Source organism: Bufo bufo, chromosome 2 (assembly GCF_905171765.1).
Source record: "Bufo bufo chromosome 2, aBufBuf1.1, whole genome shotgun sequence".
NCBI classification, from domain to species: Eukaryota; Metazoa; Chordata; class Amphibia; order Anura; family Bufonidae; genus Bufo; species Bufo bufo.
In genome coordinates, this window is record NC_053390.1 from 245,513,403 (window position 1) to 245,534,054 (window position 20,652).

At 41.9% G+C, this 20,652-nt stretch overlaps 1 long non-coding RNA gene across 1 annotated transcript in view; it reads right to left on the reverse strand.

Moving 5' to 3' along the window:
• LOC120991418 overlaps nucleotides 1-19,479 on the reverse strand; it is a 63,446-nt gene extending 43,967 nt beyond the window's left edge. The window contains exon 1 of the long non-coding RNA XR_005776666.1: nucleotides 19,373-19,479. This is a non-coding gene — a long non-coding RNA (uncharacterized LOC120991418). The remainder of the gene's footprint in view (nucleotides 1-19,372) is intronic.
• Between the last annotated feature and the right edge of the window lie 1,173 nt (nucleotides 19,480-20,652).

Here is a 20,652-nt window from a genome sequence, read left to right on the forward strand (position 1 = left end):
ATGACATATTTTCAGTTGTTTCACACTTGTTTGTTATGTATATAATTCTACATGTGTTAATTCATAGTTTTGATGCCTTCATAGTCATGAAAATAAAGAAAACACTTTGAATGAGAAGGTGTGTCCAAACTTTTGGTCTGTACTGTGCATGGACGCACTCATATAGGCACTCACCACATACCTGGACGCACTCATACAGGCACTCACCACATACCTGGACGCACTCATACAGGCACTCACCACATACATGGACGCACTCATACAGGCACTCACCACATACATGAACGCACTCATCACATACATGGACGCACTCATACACGCACTCACCACATACATGGACGCACTCATACAGGCACTTACATACATGGACGCACTCATACAGGCACTCACCACATACATGGATGCACTCATACAGGCACTCACCACATACATGGACGCACTCATATAGGCACTCACCACATACCTGGACGCACTCATACAGGCACTCACCACATACATGGACGCACTCACCACATATATGAACACACTCATACAGGCACTTACCATATACATGGATGCACTCATACAGGCCATCACTACATACAGTCAGGTCCATAAATATTGGGACATTGACGCAATTGTAACATTTTTGGCTCTATACACCACCACAATGGATTTGAAATGAAACAAACAAGATGTGCTTTAACTGCAGACTGTCAGCTTTAATTTGAGGGTATTTACATCCAAATTAGGTGAACGGTGTAGGAATTACAACAGATTGAATATGTGCCTCCCACTTGTTAAGGAACCAAAAGAAATGGGACAATTGGCTTCTCAGCTGATCCATGGCCAGGTATGTGTTATTCCCTCATTATCCCAATTACAATGAGCAGATAAAAGGTCCAGAGTTCATTTCAAGTGTGCTATTTGCATTTGGAATCTGTTGCTGTCAACTCTCAAGATGAGATCCAAAGAGCTGTCACCATCAGTGAAGCAAGCCATCAATAGGCTGAAAAAAACAAAACAAACCCATCAGAGAGATAGCAAAAACATTAGGCGTGGCCAAAACAACTGTTTGGAACATTCTTAAAAAGAATGAACTCACCGGTGAGCTCAGCAACACCAAAAGACCCTGAAGACCACGGAAAACAACTGTGGTGGATGACCGAAGAATTCTTTCCCTGGTGAAGAAAACACCCTTCACAACAGTTGGCCAGATCAAGAACACTCTCCAGGAGGTAGGTGTATGTGTGTCAAAGTCAACAATCAAGAGAAGACTTCACCAGAGTGAATACAGAGGGTTCACCACAAGATGTAAACCATTGGTGAGCCTCAAAAACAGGAAGGCCAGATTAGAGTTTGCCAAACGACATCTAAGAAAGCCTTCGCAGTTCTGGAACAACATCCTATGGACAGATGAGACCAAGATCAACTTGTACCAGAGTGATGGGAAGAGAAGAGTATGGAGAAGGAAAGGAACTGCTCATGATCCTAAGCATGCCACCTCATCAGTGAAGCATGGTGTTGGTAGTGTCATGGCGTGGGCATGTATGGCTGCCAATGGAACTGGTTCTCTTGTATTTATTGATGATGTGACTGCTGACAAAAGCAGCAGGATGAATTCTGAAGTGTTTCGGGCAATATTATCTGCTCATATTCAGCCAAATGCTTCAGAACTCATTGGACGGCGCTTCACAGTGCAGATGAACAATGACCCAAAGCATATTGCAAAAGCAACCAAAGAGTTTTTTAAGGGAAAGAAGTGGAATGTTATGCAATGGCCAAGTCAATCACCTGACCTGAATCCGATTGAGCATGCATTTGACTTGCTGAAGACAAGACTGAAGGGAAAATGCCCCAAGAACCAGCAGGAACTGAAGACAGTTGCAGTAGAGGCCTGGCAGAGCATCACCAGGGATGAAACCCAGCGTCTGGTGATGTCTATGCGTTCCAGACTTCAGGCTGTAATTGACTGCAAAGGATTTGCAACCAAGTATTAAAAAGTGAAAGTTTGATTTATAATTATTATTCTGTCCCATTACTTTTGGTCCCTTAACAAGTGGGAGGCACATATGCAAACTGTTGTAATTCCTACACCGTTCACCTGATTTGGATGTAAATACCCTCAAATTAAAGCTGACAGTCTGCAGTTAAAGCACATCTTGTTCGTTTCATTTCAAATCCATTGTGGTGGTGTATAGAGCCAAAAATTTTAGAATTGTGTCGATGTCCCAATATTTATGGACCTGACTGTACATGGATGCACTCATTACATACATGGACGCACTCATACATGCACTCACCACATACATGGACCCACTTATACACGCACTCACCACATACATGGACGAACTCATACAGGCACTCACCACATACATAAACGCACTCATACACGCACTCACCACATACATGGACGCACTCATACAGGCACTCACCACATACATGGACGCACTCATACAGGCACTCACCACATACATGGACACACTTATACAGGCACTCACCACATACATGGATGCACTCACCACATACATGGATGCACTCATCACATACATGGACGCACTCATCAAATACATGGATGCACTCATACACGCACTCACCACATACATGGATGCACTCATACAGGCACTCACCACATACATGGACGCACTCATACAGGCACTCACCACATACATGGATGCACTCACCACATAAATGGACGCACTCATACAGGCACTTACCACATACTACAGGCACTCACCACATACATGGATGCACTCATTACATACATGGACGCACTCATACACTCATATATATATACACACACACACATTACACACACATGAACATACAAGTAGTTATACACCTATTTCTACACACAGACACTTACCTTTCCTGTACACAGCTGACATCTGGTCCTCACAGGCAGCCTATAGAAGTAGGTGCCATCACCCCTCTGACAGCAGTGGAGGGGTTAATCAGTAACCTACTATGGGGGTTCAGACAACAGGACACATGGGTGGTGGGGGCAGGCATTGTAGAGCTCTTTGTGCTGGAGCAGTCAGCCTGCTCTACAGTAACTTCACACTGGTGGGTGGGGCTTGATCCCATAAAGTTCTGCTATTGGCTGGCAGCAGATGTGATAGTAAGCTGCCAGCCAATAGAAAACAGAAAGCAGTACTGCCAAGTGGTGTGCCAGTGCTGCGGATCACAGTCTGAGAACGGCCATAGGAGGAGGAGAAAGGACCTTCAGTGGGAGGAGCTCCAGCACTGCTGCTGTGAGTGGCATCTGCCTCTATAAAGTGCAGTAGTTGTGAGCAGTGATAGCCAGTTCACATTGTTCGCCCGCGAACATATGCGGGCTGCCATCTTTTTTCACAAGTCCGGCAAGGCGCAGGTACGTCCTTTTTTGTGCATGTGCACGAGCCGGTCTGAAAACAAGTGCGGTCAGCGGGAGCAGGCAGTTCCGAGAACAGCCACCGGGGGCCTTCATCGGGCTGTTCTCGGAACTGCCTGCTCCCGGTGACCGCATTTGTTTTCAGACCGGCTCGCGGCACAGGCACAGGTAAGGGCTTACCTGTGCCTCGCTGGACTTGTGAAAAAATATGTCAGCCCGCATATGTTCGCGGGCGAACAATGCGAACTGGCCATCACTGGTTGTGAGTAGGGGCAGCCCTAGAGCTAATGAAAACATTCAGTACTGCTCTGGAGCCCCTTCTGAGCTTGGGCCCCGAAGCAGTCACTTCCCCTGCTTCCCTGATAGCTACACCACTGGACTGGGCTTTATGAAATCTAATTGCATGATGGTTATGTTTGTTGTTTACAGAAACTGGAATCTCTAGGGAGCTTAAGAGCTTGCAGTGCTGGCAAAAAACTAGCTGACATAATTTACTGGCCTTAAAATGTTGTTGTAAAACTTGCTTTTTTTCACTAAATGGACGTGCAAAAAATCTTTACCCTGTTCAACCATCTATGCTTGAAATTAATTAAGCATCTCTACCTTGACTTAGTCAACCAACCTCTTCCCAGTGGTACCAAGGGTCCCAAAGCCCAAATCAGGAACATAATTTTATAGGACTGGATTACAGTACATGTAAAAAGTTCTTTTGAACACATTCATGTATATAAATAATAATATTACTTTCATCTGCCACATGCTTATATATATATATATTTCATAAGTTTGAGGAAATGTCAGCATCTGGAGCCTTCAATCAACAATTCGTCATCTACAAACAGTGTCGTCCTTTTTATATTTTGGAGATTTTACACCTCACTGCTTGGTGAAAGAGTTAATTGTTGGATGCTCATTTTGTAAAGATGCCCAAGGCTTGTGAGAATCTGTGCCAGTTAATCAGCAGTAACCTGTGAAATGGAATGTGGCATTTGCCCTTCAGACAAATGAACAGTCACCACACCAAACCTATTCAACTATTTTGTAATTTAACCATTTCATACCTGCTTCATTGCAGTACTAGCAGTATTTTTTTTTGAATAATTGCTCTAGGCCTGTTCTACTTTTTGTGACCATATGGTACTTGAAAGTATTTTGGCTTCCTAATTTTTATCTCTATTTATGTAGTCCAAACATAATTTACATGAAAGCACACAAACATATATGGTACACGCATATACACACAGAGACTTGCAATATATTTATCATTTTAACAAGCCAACAATTTTAAAGGCATCCTAAACACGAAGGTGCGGAAAGGCTGCACAGAGTGCTCTGTTCGGCTTGTGGAGTACAGACACATAGAAAGTATATGGGGTCTGTACTCCATGTGCTTAGAACCGATAAAAGGTTTAGATAACGCTGTTATAAAGTGGACTGAGTATATTTTATTTTATTAACAACTTTCAGGGGTTGTAAGTTACATTATGCTATTATTATATTGTCCTATGGTAGCATGTGCTTCAGTTTAGCAAATTACTATTTGTGATGAATTGCTCACGCAATTTAATCCCTGAATTAAAGGGTTTGCTTGCTTTAGAAAACCTACTGAAATTGTCACAGGGTTCCGAAGGTGCACTCGGTCCCCCATTGCCCGCAGAACTGTTGCTTAGCTTTTGGAATGAGGTTCTGTGTTTGACCTCATTCCCAGGGCGGCTTTACTAGCTGGGTGGCTCCCTGCTCCTAGTCTGCCTTGAGCGCCGAGCTGATCACTCGGTGCTCGACTGGTTGGTCTGTCGGTCATGTGACGCTGGCCACGTCACATGACCCTCACTCCCCACTATAAATACAGGCAGCCTGCTGGCTACAGGTTGCCTGTTAATTTCTAGGTTCCTGGCTATTTGTTGGACTGCTGAATACTTACCTGATCCTGTTCCTGACCTTCCTCTTGCCTGCTCCTCTTGTACTGCGCTTCCGTCCTGGTATTGTGACCTCGGCTCCCACCTGACTACTCTCTTAGGACTCCTCTTGTACATCTCTGCTCTCCTGGTATTTATGACCCCGGCTTCTCCTGACAATTCTCTGCTTGCTCCATTTGTACTTTGCAGCTTTCCTGGTATTGACTCGGTCCGTTCACGTCCTGTTGTTTGTCTGTCTGTCATCCCTGCACTTACTCCAAGTTAGGGATTGTTGTCCCCTGTCATTAGGACTCGCGAGGCAAGTAGGCAGGGCCAGGGGTAAGGGTGGAGCGCAGTGGTCACTTCCCTCCCCCCTGTGTGTGTGTGTACGCGACCGTTACAGAAATACCTTAGTAAGGAATTATGACTTAATATGTCGGAGTCCTCTTCATATTTCAACTGCAGTGGTTACAATGGTTGTTTCTCACTCTGGAGGACACTGTAGGGGAATTGAACATTTCCTGCTGGGTTCCCTCACAGATTACAGTTTCGGCTTAGTGATAGCCTTTGTCAAGCATTCTTGACAAAGGCTATCACTAAGCCGAAACGTTGCATCTGGAATAAAAATCCACCTTTTGGACGTGCTGTCTCCATTTTTTTTATTTTTTGGACATCTACAAGTTGTTAATATTGGGGGGCTTTTTACCACCTCCCTTGGAGACGAGCACCCGCAGCATTATTACTAAAGAGTGCTGTCCATCTGTGTTTTTTCTAGTGGAATACTCTGATCAGCTGCTCTTGGGGGATTGTTCAAACAAAAAAACAAAAAAATAATATTGTTCAGAGTGGAATACACCTTTAACCTCCATACGGTGCAGGAGAGGTGTAAGGAGCGGGCTCAAGAGCTGATCATTCTCCATACGCGGCAGATCCTGGCTGTGTAAAACAGCTGAACCCCATCCGCAGTGACCGGGATTGGAGATCGGAGTGGTTAGACAGAGGAAAAGGGTTCCCTCTGTTCTCCGATTGGTTACTGTAGCAGCATATTGTCTTACTAAGGCTTTCAGGCCTGTCATAGGAAACTGCCTTTTAAGTCTTGCCTGCACTAATGCTTACATGGATTATCACACAAATGTAAAACTCTTTTTAAATTCTTTTGCCCACTTATCTGTAGTACTTTCTGTCCTTTAGGTGGGTGTGCACACTCATCCTGAACATGCATCCCCCCAGGACGCACAGCTGTTAGCCCTTGTTAACCCATTCCTCCCATGCATAAAAAAATGGTCCCTCGGTATAGCCTCATAGATACATATAGTATGTAATGCTCTCACAATCTCCTTCTTCACTGAGTGAGATATATAGTTCTGTATTTCTATGAATTTAGAAGTAGGGATGAATGAATAAAAGATGTCTGGGCTGCTTCACCTGCATCACTATGAGCTCACTACATAAACAATAAAAATAAACATACTGTAATTGGTGTTGTTGCATCCAAAAATGTCTAAAATATAAAAACAAAAAAAGATAAAAGCTAAAAATATGTATCATGTAACAAGAAGGAAAAAAAAAGGCCGATTTGTCTTTTTGGTCACTTTGCCCACCCCAAAAAATTGTGCAAAAGTAATAAAAAAAATCACTTGTACTGCAAAATGGTACCAATGCAAACTACACCTTACCCGGCAAAAAAAGAGCCTACACACAGTTCCCTAAAACATAGACTCGATATGACAGCGCAAAGCTATGGGTAGCCAAAAACCCATCTCAAATAGCAATTGAGGTTATATTTTTTTATATGAATTTGTTATTACTGTAATCATCCTAACCTACAGAATAAAGTCATCTCATTTTAGCGCTTTAACACTGAATGGTGTAAAAACAAAACCCAAAAACCAATGATGGAATAGTTTTTTTCCAGTTTCACCCTACAATGAATTTTCTTCTTGTTTTTCAATGCAAGATATGGTAAATTAAATGGTGCCATTACAAAAGCAAAAAACAAGCCCTCCACACAGCTATGTGAACGGAAAAGTAAAAAAGTAAGGTGGGGAGAAAGAAAGCAAAAACTGGCTTGGCCTGGCTTTAACCCCAGCCAGTAGTAAAAGTCAAGGAATATTTTTGTTTCTACATAAAGGGGGTCATTTATTAAAAAATATGTGCCACCTTTGCGACAAAATCTTGCTCCTTTTTCCCCGTGTATACCACTTTCTCCTTTTTTCACCGGTTCTGAGTAAAGGGGCATGGCGTGGGAAGGGGGAAGGCTCGTCTGATCCTGTTTTTGGCATAGAAAATGACTTTAAACTACAGCTAGCGTAGATTTAAGCAAGTCGCACCACTGCCAGCGCCTCTACATAACTTAGGCGCATCAAGCAGATGCAGACATGGACTAAGACCGGCGTCTAAATCGCCAGTCTTAGTAAATGTTCCCCTAAGGCCTCTTTCACACGCGCGTGTCCAGATAAGGTCCGGATGCGTTGCAGCAAACCCGCGCGAGTAGGTACCCAATTGCAGTCAGTTTTGACTGCGATTGCGTTCCGTTGTTCAGTTTTTATTGCGCGGGTGCAATGCGTTTTGCACGTGCGTGATAAAAAACTGAATGTGGTACTCAGACCCGAACTTCTTCACAGAAGTTAAGGTTTGGGTTCAAGGTTGTGTAGATTGTATTATTTTCCCTTATAACATGGTTATAAGGGAAAATAATAGCATTCTGAATACAGAATGCATAGTAAAATAGGACTGGAGCGGTTAAAAAAATAATATTAATAATTTAACTCACCTTAATCTACTTGTTCGCGCAGCCGGCATCTCTTCAGTCTTCATCTGTGAGGAAAAGGACCTTTGATGACGTCACTGCGCTTATCACATGGTCCATCATATGATCTTTTTACCATGGTGATGGATCATGTGATGGACCATGTGATGAGCGTAGTGACGTCATCAAAGGTCCTTTTCCTCACAGATGAAGACAGAAGAGATGCCGGCTGCGCGAACAAGTGGATTAAGGCGAGTTAAATTATTATTATTTTTTTTTTAACCCCTCCAGCCCTATTTTACTTAGCATTCTGTATTCAGAATGCTATTATTTTCCCTTATAACCATGTTATAAGGGAAAATAATACAATCTACACAACCTTGAACCCAAACCTGAACTTCTGTGAAGAAGTTCGGGTCTGAGTACCACATTCAGTTTTTTATCACGCACGTGCAAAACGCATTGCACCCGCGCGATAAAAACTGAACAACGGAACGCAATCGCAGTCAAAAACCATGTTATAAGGGAAAATAATAATGATCGGGTCCCCATCCCGATCGTCTCCTAGCAACCGTGCGTGAAAATCGCACCGCATCCGCACTTGCTTGCGGATGCTTGTGATTTTCACGCAGCCCCATTCACTTCTATGGGGCCTGCGTTGCGTGAAAAACGCACAAAATAGAGCTTTCTGCGATTTTCACACAACGCACAAGTGATGCGTGAAAATCACCGCTCATGTGCACAGCCCCATAGAAATTAATGAGTTCACCTTCACGCATTGCACCCGCGCGGAAAACTCGCCCGTGTGAAAGGGGCGTAAGGGTTTACAACATAGGCATAGAAGAAGACTGTGCATTTGAACCTATTTTTGGATGAAGTGCTTGTCTTATGATCTCAGTGTTCAGGGCAGCATATTTATTAGATAATTTATATTATCTAATATAGCACCAGGTTCTTTTATAAGGTTTTTGTATTCTGCAAGTAAAGAGGCACTACAACTAAATAGATTTTTAGCAGAATTTGATTGAGGAGTTCTGACTAATTTGAGAATGGATGGTTGCTAGGGATGTGCAGCCTGACCACCACACATAAAATGGAAGTTTAATTTTCATGAGATTTTCCGTATTCGTTTTTTTTAATTCTTAGTTGCTTCTCATTTTCTCCTTAGCAGCAGGCTACACACTGTCACTTTTTGCATTCATTGTTACCTAAAAAATATCAGATTGTAGTTGCTATGGAGACAGGAGAATCACTTGACAGAATTTTAAATGGCATACTGCAAATCTGACAAATTCTGATCCTGCAACTTTCAAGGTGTTAGCTGTTAGTCAAGGTTAGTCAGGGTACCCCCACCCATCTTTGCCTCCGAGGCAGTAGAGGATATTTATCAAATCTATTGCAAAGTCATAAAGAGAAGAACTTGCCAATGGCAATCAATAAGACTCCACCTAATTTACACTCATTTTGATAATTATTCAGTATTCTAAGTAGAGCATTGGAGAGAAAAGTTGAAGTTACAAGTTATATTGTAAGATCTTTGCCGCAGCAAAAGTGGTTTGTTTTTTTCCTTATGGTTAAAGGGGTTTTAAAAGTTTAACCCCATCCTGCTGAACCTGTAGAAAAAGCTATATTCACCTGCTCCCCACTGCTCCCTTCTGGCTCCCTTCAATGGTCTTCCGGTCTCTATCCTGTAAACCTCCAGGCAGACGGGTTCGTGTGCGCTGCCACAGCCAATGACAGGCCTCAGTGGTGACATGTTACCAAGTGTTAGGATTAGGGACACATCACCATTGGGGCCAGTCATTGGCTGCAGTGCGTCAAGTGATCCTGTCTGTCAGGAATTTTACAGGATGGGTGAGTATGTTTTTTCCACAGGTACAGCAGGCATGGTTTGAAACTTTAAAAAGTAACAGAAGGTGCACAACCCCTTTAAGGCCTAGTGTACAAGTCAGTTGGGGTCAGTTATCAAACTGGTGTAAAGTAGAACTGGCACAGTTGCACATGGCAACCAGTCAGATTCCACCTTTCATTTTTGAGGGAACCTTTGGAAAATGAAAGGTGGAATCTGAATGGTTGCTATGGGCAACTAAGCCAGTTCTACTTTACACCAGTTTGATAAATGGTGATTGACTTGAGTCATTCTGAGCCAAATACAAGAGTGAAGTCTACACAGAGATATGGTATAATGTAAAGATTCGCCCCTGTTCTGTGTTTTTCAGAAGCAGCTTGTTTGAGCTCACAATCACCGATGAGGTCTAGTTCACACGTTCCATTATGCTGAGTTTTGTCAGTGTTCCTTTAGTTTACTACAATTGCATAATGACCAGTCTGGCTACAGGTTAATCATAGCACATATTGTCCAGTGGTACAAAAAAGTTCCATCTGTTGGTTATCCAGTGGTACATATTCTGTGCTGAAACTATTCACTGGTGATCCAAAGGTTTACTTCTCCTTTTAATGATCATAAACTTTCCAATTAAGGCTCAAAGGGATTCTGGACTCTTATCGGCAGTACAGCATGAGTAGTACTGCAAATACAGACTCCAGATCGCCATTTTTAATTTTCTTCTGCCCGTTACCCCGTTGTCAGCTCTCAAAGCTGCATTGAAATACACAGTCTGGACTGCTGTGCTGCTGTAATATGATTTTCTTTTGAATTTTTCTTTCTGCCTTTTTTCATATCCTATACGCAATCCTATAGGTAAAAACACCAGAAAAACAGACGGGGTCATTTATTATTAGATATATGCATTTTTTGGCGTATATCTGTTGCAGATTCGGTTGCAAAGAGGATTTGCGGATGAATTTTCAACTCTTCCCTGCTCACACCAGATCTAAAAAAAAGGGGGCATAGTGTAGACGGGGAAGGGGGCCCATCTAATTTTTCATTTTCTACACCTGTTTTAAGCGTAGAAAATTATTTAAATTTTGTCCAGCAAGCAAGCTGGCTTAGATTTAGGCCAGCGGTGGATGCGCCTACGATTTGTAGAGACCGGCGCCTCTATATAATTTAGGTGCATCATGCTCCAACGCAAGGGGTATTAAGACCAGCGTCTAAAACCCCCGTCTTAATAATTGGTCCCAATAATACCTAGCTTAATGATGTGTTTTGATTAAACGCCACTCACCCCCAAAACAGTACAAAAACGCCAAAATACTTTGTGGTTTTTAAAGACTTCACTGCAGATTTTAAAGGGTAACTAACCTTTATATAACTTTATTTTAAATGCCCTAAGACTCTTTTATGTAATATATTTGTGCATTAAATTTACTGGATAATGGATAAATTAGGTCCCTGAAGTTCAGGGTGTCTGTAGTGCTTTTGGAAACTCTACATTCATATTTCACTAACATTCATGTGATGTTTGGGTGTACAGATTTCACAATTCTGCAGAAATAGGGTCCATAGCAAGCTCTGTACTGGCAGGATCACTGTACTGCTTGTTCCCCTTCCCCAGCTAAAGCAACATGCTATACAGCACTTTTAGCTGGATGGACCGGACACAGGTAGGACCTCTGCATAGCACATCACTACTCCTGCCTAAGCCTGTTCAGCTAAAAGCTCTGCATAGCAAATCACTACTCCTAAGCCTACTATGTTCATTTAAAAGCTCTGCATAGCACATCACTACTCCTGCCTAAACCTGCTCAGCTAAAAGCTCTGCATAGCACATCACTACTCCTGCCCAAGCCTGCTCAGCTAAAAGCTCTGCATAGCACATCACCACTCCTGCCTAAGCCTGCTCAGCTAAAAGCTCTGCATAGCACATCACTACTCCTGCCTAAGCCTGCACAGCTAAAAGCTCTGCATATACTCTGCATATACTATACTGGATTATTGTATTCAGGTTAAATTGCTGTGTTGGCACTTTGTGATAAATAAGTGGGTTTTAGATTGCAGTTTGGGCACTCGGTCTGTGAAAGGTTCGCCATCACTGGTATATACTGTCACTGTATATAATGTCACTGTATAATACTGTTGAGGGGGCCCTGACAATAACATCTTTTAGTCCTCCTACCGGGAGGACCCCTTCTGAGTTCGAGGCCCCAAATTAGCCGCTTTCCCTATAGCTACACCCCTGGACTGCCTGCTGTATGTGATTGGCAGAATTACTTGCATTCCTATGGGTGGGCCTACACCTACACCTTTTGTAGCCCTTTTGATTAATTTTATGTAGTGACAGCTGCAGCACATAAGTTGCATATAAGTTAATTAAGGGACAGCCACGCATTTAGGTTTTTTAGTGCAGATTTTGATACCAAAATCAGATGTGGATAATAAAAGGAGAGAAAGTATTTAAAAAATAAACACTACTTCCCTTTTTTTAATCCATCCTGGTTTTGGCTTCAAAAGCTACATTAAAAACCTTACTGCTTTGGACTGCAGTTGTAGCTCAATAGTTAAAATCAATTAATAATGCTACAAAAGGTGTGATAGCCCCAGATTAACAAATACAGAATGGACTCAGTGTGGTTGTATTCACAATATTTACATGTATATTGATACATTGTACAAAAGGATTATCTGGTAAAATGTAATTCTCATTACAATCAGGGGTGGTGATATACGTGGAGAGCTGCTAATTGCTTTTCATAGTCGTTTGAGACAGTATTAAAAGGATTTTGCATCCATGAGAAAATAATTGTGGTAATTAGCTATGAATAGGAAAGATCAGACAATTAGTGGAGCTGCTACTGATATAGTTTATTATTTCCCTTTGTGCCAAAGATCTATATGGTATACAGTGTTATTCAGTATTGCCACTACATTATAGGAACATGAAAAACATACAAAGCTGTCTAACAGGGAGGTGTTGTGCCAATTACCAACCATTAAAGAGCCTGTAAAATTAACATATTAAAGGGTTTCTATCACTTCGTTTCACCTATTTAGCTTTCAGACACTAGCGATCCGCTAGTGTCTGCTTTATCTAACCATCCTAATATAAGAGCTTATTGTCCTGCCGTTTAGCTAAAAAAATAACTTATATAGATATGCAAATGAGCCTCTAGGTGCTATGGGGGCGTGATTAGCACCTAGAGGCTCCGTCTACCTTAACAAACTGCCGCCGCCCAGCGCGTCCCTCCAGCCCGCCCATCTCCAGCTGAAGCGATCCTCTCCGTGCGCGTCTCTGTTTTGCGCATGCGCAGTGAATGTCTGATGCTTCCCTGCTCAGACATCTCCACTGCGCCTGTTCCTCGGAGCACTATGACGTCATCGGCGCAGGCGCAGTGGAGATGTCTGAGCAGGGAAGCGATCAGACATTCACTGCGCATGCGCCGAATACGAGGAGCATCGCATTCCGGAGGAGATGGGCGGGCTGGAGGGACGCGCTGGGCGGCGGCAGTTTGTTAAGGTAGACGGAGCCTCTAGGTGCTAATCACGCCCCCATAGCACCTAGAGGCTCATTTGCATATCTATATAAGTTATTTTTTTAGCTAAACGGCAGGACAATAAGCTCTTATATTAGGATGGTTAGATAAAGCAGACACTAGCGGATCGCTAGTGTCTGAAAGCTAAATAGGTGAAACGAAGTGATAGAAACCCTTTAAGATATTAATCTCATGAAGATGTTATTCTTAGATGCCATGCTCTCCCATTTATTTTCCTCTGAAGTAGGAGGCATATTTCTGGAAACATATAGTATAGGCTGTTTACTGATTTAATTTTTCGAAACTTATATACAGCAATTTTATTTAAAAAAATTTCATCCTCAAGTCCACCATAGTTTGAACGGTAGTAGGAAACCCTGTTTTCCTCCTTGTCCTCAGACAGTACATTACATAAAGCACGGTGCTGCCTTTGGACTCGAGGAAAGCAAAATTACAGCTAAGACAAATTTTCTCTAGTTCTATTGCAGTGCCCCTCATCAAGGGTGATCCCCTTTCTCCTCTGTCTCCTACCTCCCCCACTCTACATCTACACTCCCTTATTCTAGTTTTACCTTTCTGACACCCCCAACTGAATTTTTTTTGTCTTCAGACCCTAGTATAGCATTAAAGTGCACAACTGCAGATACACAACATGTGGCAGCTGATTCTAAACATAGTGCAAACACAAACTGGCTTGACAGAGGGCTGGATTATGTTATGGCCCAAAATATTGCTACTGTAATGCACTATGTTCGACTGGAGTAATAAAGAAATGATTACCGTATTTTCACCCTATAAGACACACCTGCCTATAAGACGCACCTAGGAAATAGGAAAAAATATATTTTGAACTAAAGTTGTGTTAAAATTTATGGGGGAATCTGCTGCTGACACAATGTTATGGGGGGGGGGATCTGCTGCTGACATAATATTATGAGTGAATCTTCTGCTGACAATGTTAGGGGGGTTCTGCTGTGACACACTTATGGGGTGGCTGACACTTATTGGGGGGTGTTCAGTGACACACTTATGCGGGTTTACTTTAACTGCTTCAGCGCACTGCCCAGGAGTTCTGCCGGCCGTGCTCTCCCCTGCACACAGAAGCGCCCAGCTCTCCCCTGAACACAGAAGTGCCGGCTCTCCCCTACACACACAAGCGCCCGGCTCTCCCCTGCACACAGAAGTGCCGGGCTCTCCCCTGCACACACAAGCGCCCGGCTCTTTCTTCCAGGTACCCTACATGTTGGGATCGATGTCTGGTACATTGCAGGCTGCTGTCCCTATGCAGTACAGCCTGCAATGTACCGGGCACATGCAATGCGGCGGCCATTTTTTTTGCCTGTATTCGTCCTATAAGACGCATTATCATTTCCCCCCCACTTTTTTTTGGGGGGAAGTGCGTCTTATAGGGCAAAAAATACGGTAATTGCAGTTGGAGTTCTGTCTGGAGTCGTCTTTCTGCAGATGCACAATTGTCATGTTTGACTGCTTGTACAAATTTTCTCTATACTTATGGAAATGAATTACTAGTTCCCCTCTTCTGCTTTCACTTTGTATTTCAGCAGTATGGAATAGAGAATGTTTCCACCTTTTAAGTGTACTATTTTCAAGACTAAATTTCAGATTCAGGATTTAAAAGTGTGCAGTATTTGGGCTTAAAAAGATTACCTGGTAATTTCCATACACATAGCCTAAGGAAAATGAGCATCAGTGAGTGGCATAATGTAGATCTGCTTCAAAGAGGACCGATCTGTCACCTCTCCTGGCTTGTCTGGTTTAGAGAGTGCTTGGATACTCTATGAAATAACAATTCTGGCGTTTCTTATAACTGTATGTTGTGCCATTCCCCTATTTTTCCTCTTAGAAATGTATGTAAAAATTAGCAACTAGGGGTTAGCATTTACCTTGTCAAAGAAGTGTGGGCACTTATTGGACAGTGACTATGTAGGAACAATTGGTAATAACCAATTGTCAGTTTAGTCATACATTTCTAATAGGAATAATAGAGGTAGTGTTTTAAAGGGAATGTGTCACCTGCAGTATATTTTTCTTGCTAGTTAAAACCATATACAGGGAGTGCAGAATTATTAGGCAAGTTGTATTTTTGAGGATTAATTTTATTATTGAACAACAACCATGTTCTCAATGAACCCAAAAAAACTCATTAATATCAAAGCTGGATATTTTTGGAAGTAGTTTTTGATTTGTTTTTAGTTTTAGCTATTTTAGGGGGATATCTGTGTGTGCAGGTGACTATTACTGTGCATAATTATTAGGCAACTTAACAAAAAACAAATATATACCCATTTCAATTATTTATTTTTACCAGTGAAACCAATATAACATCTCAACATTCACAAATATACATTTCTGACATTCAAAAACAAAACAAAAACAAATCAGTGACCAATATAGCCACCTTTCTTTGCAAGGACACTCAAAAGCCTGCCATCCATGGATTCTGTCAGTGTTTTGATCTGTTCACCATCAACATTGCGTGCAGCAGCAACCACAGCCTCCCAGACACTGTTCAGAGAGGTGTACTGTTTTCCCTCCTTGTAAATCTCACATTTGATGATGGCCCACAGGTTCTCAATGGGGTTCAGATCAGGTGAACAAGGAGGCCATGTCATTATATTTTCTTCTTTTATACCCTTTCTTGCCAGCCACGCTGTGGAGTACTTGGACGCGTGTGATGGAGCATTGTCCTGCATGAAAATCATGTTTTTCTTGAAGGATGCAGACTTCTTCCTGTACCACTGCTTGAAGAAGGTGTCTTCCAGAAACTGGCAGTAGGACTGGGAGTTGAGCTTGACTCCATCCTCAACCCGAAAAGGCCCCACAAGCTCATCTTTGATGATACCAGCCCAAACCAGTACTCCACCTCCACCTTGCTGGCGTCTGAGTCGGACTGGAGCTCTCTGCCCTTTACCAATCCAGCCACGGGCCCATCCATCTGGCCCATCAAGACTCACTCTCATTTCATCAGTCCATAAAACCTTAGAAAAATCAGTCTTGAGATATTTCTTGGCCCAGTCTTGACGTTTCAGCTCGTGTGTCTTGTTCAGTGGTGGTCGTCTTTCAGCCTTTCTTACCTTGGCCATGTCTCTGAGTATTGCACACCTTGTGCTTTTGGGCACTCCAGTGATGTTGCAGCTCTGAAATATGGCCAAACTGGTGGCAAGTGGCATCTTGGCAGCTGCACGCTTGACTTTTCTCAGTTCATGGGTAGTTATTTTGCTCCTTGGTTTTTCCACACGCTTCTTGCGACCCTGTTGACTATTTTGAATGAAACGCTTGATTGTTCGATGATCACGCTTCAGAAGCTTTGCAATTTTAGGAGTGCTGCATCCCTCTGCAAGATATCTCACTATTTTTGACTTTTCTGAGCCTGTCAAGTCCTTCTTTTGACCCATTTTGCCAAAGGAAAGGAAGTTGCCTAATAATTATGCACACCTGATATAGGGTGTTGATGTCATTAGACCACACCCCTTCTCATTACAGAGATGCACATCACCTAATCAACATGCATAAAGAGGATGATGTGGTCAAAATACTCATTTGCCTAATAATTCTGCACTCCCTGTAGTCACTTGTATCCTTTATTTCATTTTTTTTGCTATTATTTGTTTTATTATTGTAGATTTTTTTTATTCTAGGATTTTAAGATTTTATTTAATTTTAGGATTATTTCCTGAACGTGATTATGGGGGAAGCCATCTTGCCTGAGCTGTTGATAACCGCATTTAGAGATATGCTTTACAGCAGCCACCTTGAGCCATAGACACAATGGACAGGAGCTGACTTATTGACTTCTATGGGAGAGTTTTCTAGATATGCTCTGTGACCTGTGCAAAGGTCAGGAGGGAGTAGAGAAGCTGTAATATCATCTATTGTGAAGGGTGGATATTGTAATATCTATAGGTAATTTCTGTCATTCTAATCCTGCCTGTAATGATAAGGAGTTGAAAATTGTTCTGTACAGACCAAGAAGGGGTGCCTATTATTAGGCTTAGTGGCCAGTGCAGGATGTTAATCTTGATTTAAACAATAGGTCAAGTTTAGATGACACATACCCTTTTAAAGTAATGTATATCACTAATACCCCCAATGATTTTGTAGTGTACAGATAATCTACTTAGTGATGTGACAGTCCAGGGATAATTCACACAACTGGACAGATTTGCTAAATAAAATGCTCCAGAATTCTGGTACATATGCCATGTGCCACATTCTTTGTGTTTTAGACATTTTTTGCTTATGACTAGTGGCGTGGAAAGGAGGCTTGGCTTAGCGGCAAAGGGGCATGGTTGGAGATCCTATACCGAGCACTAACCAATAGATGTTGTAAAGTTAGACAAAAAATGTCTAACACTGCACCAGATTTATCAAACAACATAAACACTATGGTACATTTGCCAAATCTTTAGACTGCCAGGTCTAGGGTGACGCTGTCTAACTATTAGAAAGGATTAATAAATCTTCTCCAAAACAGCAACAAGATGCACTTTGATGTCACAACTCAGGGATGGGGCACACAGTGGTAGACCTGCACCTCACGTCTTTGTGAAAAGGCACTAACAGAGTCCTACAGCTTTGGTTGCTAGAACAATCACTTTTTACTACATATCATTATCTACTTGAATATTTACATGGCGGTATAACCAAAGAAAATCCAGTGATTTTTGTCACAGATTGAAAGTCATCCAAGATTCTTGGGCAGAGAGATAACAAGGACATGCACCACAACCACAGAAGACATACTTCATATTTGTCAAAATAAGCCCCCTTACTTGTTGGGCCGCATAGGAGCTGCTAAGATAGTTATGCCCAATATTGGGCCCCAGCGACTCTTTCGTTGCCTCCCCACTTTATGAGGGGCATAGACGACCTTTGTGGTTAACCTGTGAAGCTGTTACATTAAACATCCCACATGCTCTTGAACCAAAGGGAAAAAGAACGGTGGAATCACATCGGGTAGATTTTACTCATTATGTTAGCAGTGGTTTATAGCCTGCTGTGTCAGAGTACATCATGCGTCTATAATGGTACAATATAAATCTGACTACTTGTGACAAACCCAGCTTGATTTGTAGCTCCTGTAAGAAAGTACTTTTAGATATTAAATTCGATGTCCATGATGAAATATTAAGACACCCAGGTACAAGAGACACAGATGTAGCATTGGGTTATTTTAGGGAATGCCATACCTGTATGCATAGTTTACTGGGCAGCAATACATTAAAGGATCACGGGCAATGTGAACACATTGGAAAGCAATCCACCTCTATGTTTCATATAGATTGTACTCCAACGTACCTTGTGTTTCATGTTGTGACTGGCAAGAATTCCTATATCAGTTTGGATTATTTGAGCGGATATAAGAAATGACATGGTATAATGCTTGGAGAGCAACCAGCCGCCAGTGAATAATCAAGTCATGCCGTTTGCTAAATGTGTTGTGATAAACTTCATCGGTGCCGTTTGATATCTCTATCTAAGGAGAAAAGTAATCACTTGGGGCAGTGCCTGTTGGCTTGGGATGATGGAGTGGCAAGGCTAGATTTGTTTTCTTGTAGAATATTGTGATGTGTGATATTATAGATTCCCATTCCATCCATCATCGTGTCATTAATTGCTGTCTACCGCATCTAATATAAATGTATATTTTATCACTATTACACGGTGATATCCCAGATAGGTATGATACATAAAATGAATAGGTTTTGATATTGTTCGTTTTTGGTGTTCCCTGTGCTTTTTGTTTGAAGCTAGTGTAATCAGTGTGTTATTTTATCCCCTGTTAATTCACATACAGATTTGTTAGTGCGGAGACCCTAAGGCTGTCATCCCAGTTCATGTTTGTGTTTTGAGATGTAAGCTGCTCTCAGGATGAAAGAACTTCTGATAAATCAAAAACCAACATGTCAGGGCCCGCTTTATCAATGCCAGTGTGATTCTTGCTAGGAGGTAAATAGCTAGCATAAAGCTATACATTAGTACCTGGCTCATGCAGCTTCCACCAGTGTCTTACCCTGATTACTGCTCTATTTATTTGTGGTTAGTTCCTCCTTTTGATTCTCCATTCTCGTTCTAGCAGGATCAAGAGGATAAGCTGTTCATCCTATAAAAAAAAACACTGAGATTTGTGCCTCCTCATTTGTGATTCACCCAGATGCTCCCTGAGTGTTCCCTTCTTCCCCTCCAAGGTATCATCAGTGCAGAGACGAAACTGCTTACGGAAAACTTTCGTTCTTCAGGTTAATTAAGCACAAGAAGGACAATAAGCAAGTTTTATCTAAGCTGTAACCAAGTCAAAGTCAATCTGTGCTGGGGCAGAAAGCCTTGAAGTGCTGAGGATAAGTCCCCAGTGCTGATTCAAAAGGAGAGAAATCGTCCTGCAATTGTTAGCATTATGCTTGCAGAATCCTTAATACTTCCTAAGGAGGAAAGTGTAGATAGAGGATAATAATGGAGAAACCTTGTACCTGCAGTGATAATCTCTGGAGAATAAAATTCACTTGTCACTGGAAAATTTACAGAAAGCCCTCACAATGACAAGTCGTTTTTACATTGTACTTTGTATCTTGTCTTAGATAGTAAGACAATTTATTCGAGAAAAAAACCTCTGCTTCATCCCCGTGGACAGTGTTCTGTAAGACTTACACTAGCACATATCATGTAGTCTTCCTATAATCTTCTGGACAGAACTCTTTTTTTATTTTTATTTTAATAATTACACATTACTTCTAGATTTTTAAGATTTAGCATCTGATTTTTTTTATTTATTTTTTTGCTTTGCAAACATTGTAACATAATATACATTCAGTAGAGCTGTAGATAAAAACATCTGGCAGCAAAGATAGGTCCATCATCCCAATCTTTTTACCAGTCATGTTCTATCATGTCCCTTCTACCAATGCCATCCAGAAGTACCCTTCTTAGCAGATCAGCTTGGCTCTGGGTAGCTGTTAAATTAATACAGTACATGTGTGGTGTTGGGTTGGTTGCCTTGGTGGACTAACGGTGTTAGCTAATTGTCCAGTTCTACTCCGTATTACAGTGTATATACTCAGATTTCAGTGTTTCCTTGTACCATTATTATTACTTAGTGATTATAACTCTACTATTTCGTTTTAGCTCCAGGCTCCGGCCTAACAGCCAACTGTCCCTGTTACTGTTGGGTACAGGAGTTTTGCCGTCTGCCTTTTCCAAACCATGAGGTTTTATATAGGTGGCTTGCTATGATAGAATTAAAGTGACTTTCCAGTATTTCAATGGCG